A 7,520-nucleotide genomic window follows, 5' to 3' on the forward strand; every position below is an offset into this window, starting at 1 on the left:
CCTACCAAATATGGAATCTCTCAACAAAACCACTGCAGCTGCACAAATACAAACTCTAGAGGATAATCGGTCCAATTTGGTGATGACTTGGCATGAATGGGTGTGATTAGCAGTAACAAAGATTCTCTTATGCACATAGGTCTTTGGTCAAATGGTGGACTGAAAAACAAAAATCCTACAGAGAATTTGCAGATGTATCGACCACAGGAGTACCAAAGTGGAGTTCAACCATGTTACAACTGTAAATGGTGGTGGTATGAAGTTGATCGGGATGAGGAGGAAAAAGACCCCAATGGGGTTCCTATGTTGAGTCCACCTCACCTGGGCTTGGAAGGTCTCCCTTTTGGCCCATGCTCTGACAAATATGATGAGCTGATGGTGATGATTATGATCCAAACACCGTATCATTGTTGTTTGGAATGTTGGGGAGATATAGAGGCCTAGTAACCAATTTGGCAAAGGGCACAAACACCTATGCAGAAGTCATCATAAGATGGTCAAGTTCTGCAAATGGCCCTCAAGCTTGGTTTTGGGAAAGCATATTTTAAAAATGCTCTGCTTTTATGGGTGGACATGTTTGATCTTGGAAAAGAGGTCTTTAGAATGTATACAGAAAAGCATTTCTTTGGTTCACAATTGAAATATTGGTCAATGTCCACCCAGTCATACACAAACCATGGTAGACAATGTCCACATTATCATACAAAGCTTACAGTCAATACATCACAACTTCCACATAATAAAAACAGCGGTGGTAAGGGAAAAACTTCAATAGCTACAAGTTATGATAGACATTTTCCACTGACCGCTGAGAAAGTTATAAAAACATGGCATGTCTAGCTATTTAGATCCGTTGATGGAGGAGTTGCATTCGGGTTTCCAACCAAAGAAAAACTAGCAGCAGTAGGATTGGTTAGTGGTAAGGATAATATGCTATAGGCAAAGGACAACCAGACTGCCTCAGCAGGTGTCTTAAATGAGAATAACAACCATAAAAATGATGCAATTTATGTGAGCAGTCGGTTGCAGTATGGAGGAGATACTTGTTGATGCGAGTTTTGTATCACTTACATAACATATTAGGATTTGAATATTCAATATGAGATATCAAACATGCAACTCCTCTCTTGAAAAGTTGTTACTCATGAAGACATAAGCAATAGCTCCAATGTTCCTTACACCATTGTATACTCGCTCAATTTTATCGATGTGATTCACTGGTAATCACGTAGACGGCCTTACACAAATTGTTGAGGATGACTTCGACTTTGGTGGGATGATGGTGATGGTGACTCGGTTTGTGAAATGTGCGGAGGTAGATAATGTTGATGGTGGCAATGATGGAGGATGTGCCTGCCAGTGATGATGTTGATGAAAAAGTGGAGGTGATGGAAGGTGAATGGATGTATTCTAATACTCAACTCACTCCTTCTAACTTCCCTCTCTAAGCTTCGACTATCTAGCTACTCACTATTCTACTCCTATTCATACGAATGGAAGGTTAGCAAATGGACGGGGATCGAACCTAATGAGAGTTGACCAGTGGCCTCACTTTCACAGGTGCAATGATTCAAAGGATTAATAAACTAGTTTACCACACAAAGCTTCCCAACTAGCCACTAGAATGCTAGTGGTCTAGTATTGACCTCTATCAAACATTTACCAATGCTACCATACAACTATCCATCTACTTCTATTCTCACTTAAACAAGTTGAAATGAAATCAACTTTAACAACTTGAAAAGAAATCTAACTATGTGGAAGTAGAAAACATGCAATAATACCCAATGTTCTTAATCAACATGCAAATCACAACAATGAAGAAGAGAGCAATTTTGGTATTATCTTCACAACAATTTCTTCAACCCCTTTACAAATGTGAGCAAATGGCCTTTTATAGGGGCTAGAAATACAACGGATGGTGGAGATCAAAACAAGATTAACGATCCAGATTGGATCCTCAAAACCCTAATTAGGGTTGCCACCCCATCGGCCAATGAGAAGCTGCCACCTCATCAATGGACCAATGAAAAAAGTGCAAAAAGTGGCAACCAATGAGAAGGCACCAAAATGGTGGCCAATCAGAAATAGACACTTGTCCTATTCTAGAAGAAAGGAAAATTGCCACTTGGGCTTACATCAAATGATCTTCTAATATAACTCTTCCCTTTTCTTTCATTTTCTTAGCTAAGGCAATGAACTTAGTTAGCCTTTCATTAACTTCTTCCATAGGAGGACAAGGTGTGTGCTTCGCCCTAAGTTTTGCTGACTTCGCCACGCTGCTTGTTGCTTGTAGTATCCTTTCGTGATCCTTCTCATATTCCTTCGCAAATCCAATAAAAGCACTGAGAGAGGAAAGGGTGCCCAAATGCTTTTTTCCTGATGGCAACCTTTCCCAACTCATCAAACCTCGATCCAAAATCTGTCTCATTGACATCCTCTTCTCTAATATCCTCAAAATCAAGTGCCACCCCAACGTCACTCATCATGGTTGAAATAGAAGTGTCGACGCTTGGACTATGTCATGCAATCTCATCATGTATTTCCTCAAGTGTTCTAAATATGGTAGTTAATGCAACAAACCAAGATTCAACTATACTCAATCCTCTCTCATCAACCAACCTATCCCTTTGCAAATATGCCTCTGGTAGACCAATGAACACCTGTAGCCTAGGAATAGCCAAATCTCTGATGGGAAGGAAACCTTTCCACTCTTCTTCGAATAATTTGAACCTGTCTCTAACAGCCACTAATGACTGGAATGTCAAGATGAAGAAAGGCAAGAAATTTTCCCCATCTTGGATTGTATCATGGATCCAATCCCTGACTTCGTGTAGCTGAGCTGATATCTCTCCGGAATTGCTCCCACTATCTTGAGGAAGGGCTGCCTGGTGCAGCTATTGGATAGGCTGGCTATCTCTCCAATAGTTGTTCTCAGCCTCCAACTTTACTATCCTTTCATTTGCCTTCCTTAACCTTTCTCTGATTGATGCTATACCTTCCTGGACCTCCTCGCAGTCCATATCATCTGTATTCCTTCCCAAGTTGTGTTCTACTAACTCGTATTCCTGGGCTGCAATCTCATCTGTTGCCTTATTGACTGTTGGAATAGCAATCTAAACCCTTCGGTGACCATCACTATCGCTCCTGATTACCCTTGCCACCGTTCTCACCATTTGTTTTTGGTTCTCACTATCACCCTTTTCCATTAACCCTTGGATGTCCTCAGCTATATGGGTCGTTACCACCTTGCCTCTTGGCATAAGCATTTGTCTTAACCATAGTGGTTGAGTGCATCTCCCCAAATTTGGATTTGGTTCAACCAACAAAGCATCACTAATAGCCTTGAGTTCCTGACTTATTGCCTCGATGTCGATTGGTCCGTCTTCTTCTCTACTAGTTTCTTCCATATCATTTCCTTGCTGGTTCTCCGAGAGAGGGGAGTACTCGGTGCTTTCACTATAGCCACTTGATTTTTTATCAGAGCTCACCTCCACCGCGACCCCTTTATCATTTGAATTGACCTCTTGGCTTCTAGCCTCAATTATACTCTCTCTTGATGGCGTTGCATGCTGTCTCTTGTTTGGAGGCTCTGGATGTTCTTTGCCCTTCTCTACCTCCAAAACTTTCTTCTTGCTATTTCTAACTGTTTCCTATTGCCAGCTATTTCCTTCATTCCTTTGTCCAACTGATTCTGCTTGTCTCTCTTTTGGCTTCATCATCTCATAGCTAAGGGGAATCCTTTGTCTTTGTAGCTTCCTTAGTCCTTCATTATACAACGACTTAGTATGTAAATGCATTGCCCTTGTGACTGCCTCCAAGGGAGGATCCTGATGGTCATCTCAATCCAGTGGATTCAATTCTGTTCCTTCTACTGTATCATAGTCTTCTCTCAACAAATTTCTATCATCCTCCAGTTGATCCAGAATATCAAGGCCTCTCCATCTAATAGCCCTCATCATGTTCACCAACAGCCTTGAGAAAGCTAGCTTTCTCACATGAAAGTCATCTTTGGCATTGGCCCAAAAGTCTTCTATGGTGGGAACATGCTTGAATTCATTTCTATGAGATACCTTGATAAGACCATTAGGATCGAATCCTTGCCTTGCTTTGTACCATCCTAGATGATACCATTCCAATTCCTTCTCTGTGACTTCAAAGGAGGCCTGATTTGGGCAACTATCATTGCCAATTACGATCAAGATTGAAATGCCTGTTTTCCCTTCGTTTCTCATTATTCTATCATAGTGCTCAAGTTGCCTAGCCAATTCTAACAAAACTACCTTGTCGGGTGGGTAGCTTGGAAGCCTCTTAGGACAAACTGTACTTCCCGCCACTCTAATGTATGTAAACTGCAAAAATTGGATGAACCAACTCCCAAACTTCACTACAATGTTGGAAATTAGCCAAATGAATGATAAGGTGTTGCATGATTTCTGGTATCTACTTAATTGTGGAGAGGTTTGTGTGTCAGATTCCATAAGCTAAAGGATCTGCAAGAATACAAAAGAAGGATGTGGCAGATCGAGAAAGAGATAGAGGTTGATGATGATGAATCTCTAGTAATCTCATCCAATTTCATTTTTTTAAATTATTCAGTTTTGAATAAAGAATGAGTCTAGCAAAAAACCTCTTGATCACCTGAAAAGAAAGCATGGGTGAATTAGAACAATCAAGATGATGTTGGAGGGCTGGTGAGTTTGAATGAAAATATTTATCTCGTTTTATTTTCCTTCAGAAATTTTAAATCTTCAGACTTGAAGGTTTGGAAAATCATCTTGCTCCAACAAGTATAAAGAATAATTTGTTTTAGACCCCTATGAGACTAGAATACAAAGTTTTTAATTCCATACGTAAAGGTGATAGTTCTTTTTGTCTAAAAGAATGAAGTAATCCTATTGTAGAATCCTTCCATTTTTAGAATCGGGTTATTTCATGTCCTTCTAATGAAACTTGTTCTGAAAGGGAAGTGAAATCATGCCCCGAGAAGCGATCCTTTAACTTTGAAAAATCACTTGAAAACGTATAATCCGGAACAAATAGGGAGCAAAATAATGATTCACTTAAAGTACTACATCCTCAAGAATCGCCAAATAGCTCCAAGATTACTCCTTGTAAAAAGGACTCTACATAGAGAGTCTTTTTATCCTCTTAGCATGAAGACTTTAGAAGGAGAGGTCAAGATCCCTCATTAAACACCTCAATACAAGACCTCTCAACAGTGTTATAGGAACATGAATCGGCATATGATGTTACAGATTCAAAGAAAAGATCTGGAATTTGTGATCTCATGCTCACGAAGTTATGTGGTATCTAATAGATACAAGGATGAAGAAGAATAAGGAACATCCTTTATGATTCACAACAATTATAACATTGCATGATAGCATTGATGGCAGAATTTTTTACAATGGTGTTATCTGAAAAAAATATTAGCTTGTGTGGTTGTCTTAATCTCAGAATGTATGTTTTGTATACCATCTACATGTTGCATTCTCTATCATCTTGATAACAATAAGGATCTTAGTTTTTTGCTTGATGAAGAAGGTATTTCATGTGATTCAACTTGATACGTTGAGCACCCCCTCACACATCGGAGTACCAAGGTGGTTAAGGTTGGGAAGCATTTACAAATAGATGAACTCTACAATTGTTATCCATCACATGGAAGAATAAGTGATCGAAAAGCTTTTGGTCAAATCACGATGCATCCAGCTTTGGGGCTAGCAACCTTGCCAAGTTTTGGTGTGTATTGTGGGTCCAAGAAGGTGATCTCTATCATGCTCTTTGTTCATTTGAGGAGAATATTTATGTTAACCAGTTTATTTTTTATGTAAAAGGTGAAATTAGTGATTTAAATGAACAATTTGCCTCTGACTATGATAGGATAAATGGGAATCCAACATTGCCATTAGAGGTATTCAGGGATGATCAAATTGGCTGTAACTTGGTCCAAGTTACAGAACCTGAAGACGGCTTAGAAATAGCTTATTTCTTAGACGATTAAATGTCCTATCACAAGATTAACTCCTATGCTAGAAACTATTTTGTGAATGCTGTAATATTTTCTTTGAGAATATCGGGACTTTATTTTCTTCATCTAGGGATTGTAATTTGTCCAAGAAGTACTATACAAAGGGCTCAATAATTATTAGAGAGGTATGATGAATCATGGCTCTTTGGGCATGATGGTTGGTTCACAGGACTCCTGCACATAATCATTTGGGTTTGTAGCAATGGAGAGTTTTCTACATGGAGTTTGTATCAGGTTATCTTATTTAGATGCAACCTATTATTCGAAAAAGGCTCCTATTTCTCTCAACTGGCAAATCTCTTCATGTAAATAGTCCTTTTTTGCAGTTCTTGTGCTGGGAGTTTCCTACCGATGTGCATATTTGTTAACGCTATTCAGTCATGCAAGTTTTGTTGTGCATGGATTAGTTTGTTTGGTTTCAGCTTTGGCTGCTTGTGCAGTGCTTTATCTTGGTGTCTTTCCCTGTTCCCCTCCACCCTCTCTGCAAGAAGCTGTCTATGCTCATTATTGTCACTCTTTTCCCAATGGCAAGACACTAGTCTTCCTCTAGAGATTAATTGGACTTTCTATGTACCTTTCATTCTATGTCTCCAGTTAGAGCCAGTTGTTGGTTTGCCTTTAGTACTTAACATTAATTTTTTTAAAATCAAGCCCCATAGAGAAATTATCTAAATTGTCTCAATATCTTATTGGTTTTTTGTTAGTGATTCTTTTATGAAGTTTATGTTTTGTGAGAAAGAAGCATTAGGGTGAGCTATTGAACTTAAATCTCGAACTATAAACTTCAAGGTTGAAAGTTCAAAAGCTCTAACTTCAAAATTGGATGCTTTGAAGTATATAGTTCAAAGACTCAAGTTCATTTGTTCAAGCTCGCCAGTATAGAAGGTCTAAAGAGTTCATCCCTTCTAATTCAAGGGTTCAAATGGTTTTGACTCAAGAGTATCAGGTTATAAGCACATTTTGAAGTAAATTCTACAAAGGAAGATTATTGTTGTGGTAATTAAAGAGTTAGTTTATAAAAATTAAGAACTTGTGAAAAAAGACCAGTTATCTACATGTGACTCTGGATCTAATCTATTGGAAGTATTGGTACCATAACATATGCAAGAAGACATTATTATTAATGTTTGTGACAAATGTCATACTCACTAAACATCAATGAACAAGGAGCCATACTCCCGAGCATAGTTAGATGGAGGAGTTTGTCTTCATGCATCCATCTACCATAATTCTTATTCTCCCACATGTTAAGACACCTAATCATTTCAAGTGAAGCTCATGGACATTACCCAAATGTTGTACATTTTCAATAAGAAAATAAGGATTAAAAGCAACATTTGTGAATAAGAGATGAATTATTATCTGTTTTGGAAGTTAATAAGTAAAAACAAATATTCTTTGATATCATTTAGTTATCATTGACTCACAAATGTCATTTGTAGTAATATTTCTATGAACTTTTTTTTTTCTTTTTTTTTAAAGTTTG

This window comes from Cupressus sempervirens, chromosome 7 (assembly GCF_028749045.1).
Source record: "Cupressus sempervirens isolate cs-2001-9-10 chromosome 7, ASM2874904v1, whole genome shotgun sequence".
In the NCBI taxonomy this organism is placed as follows: Eukaryota; Viridiplantae; Streptophyta; class Pinopsida; order Cupressales; family Cupressaceae; genus Cupressus; species Cupressus sempervirens.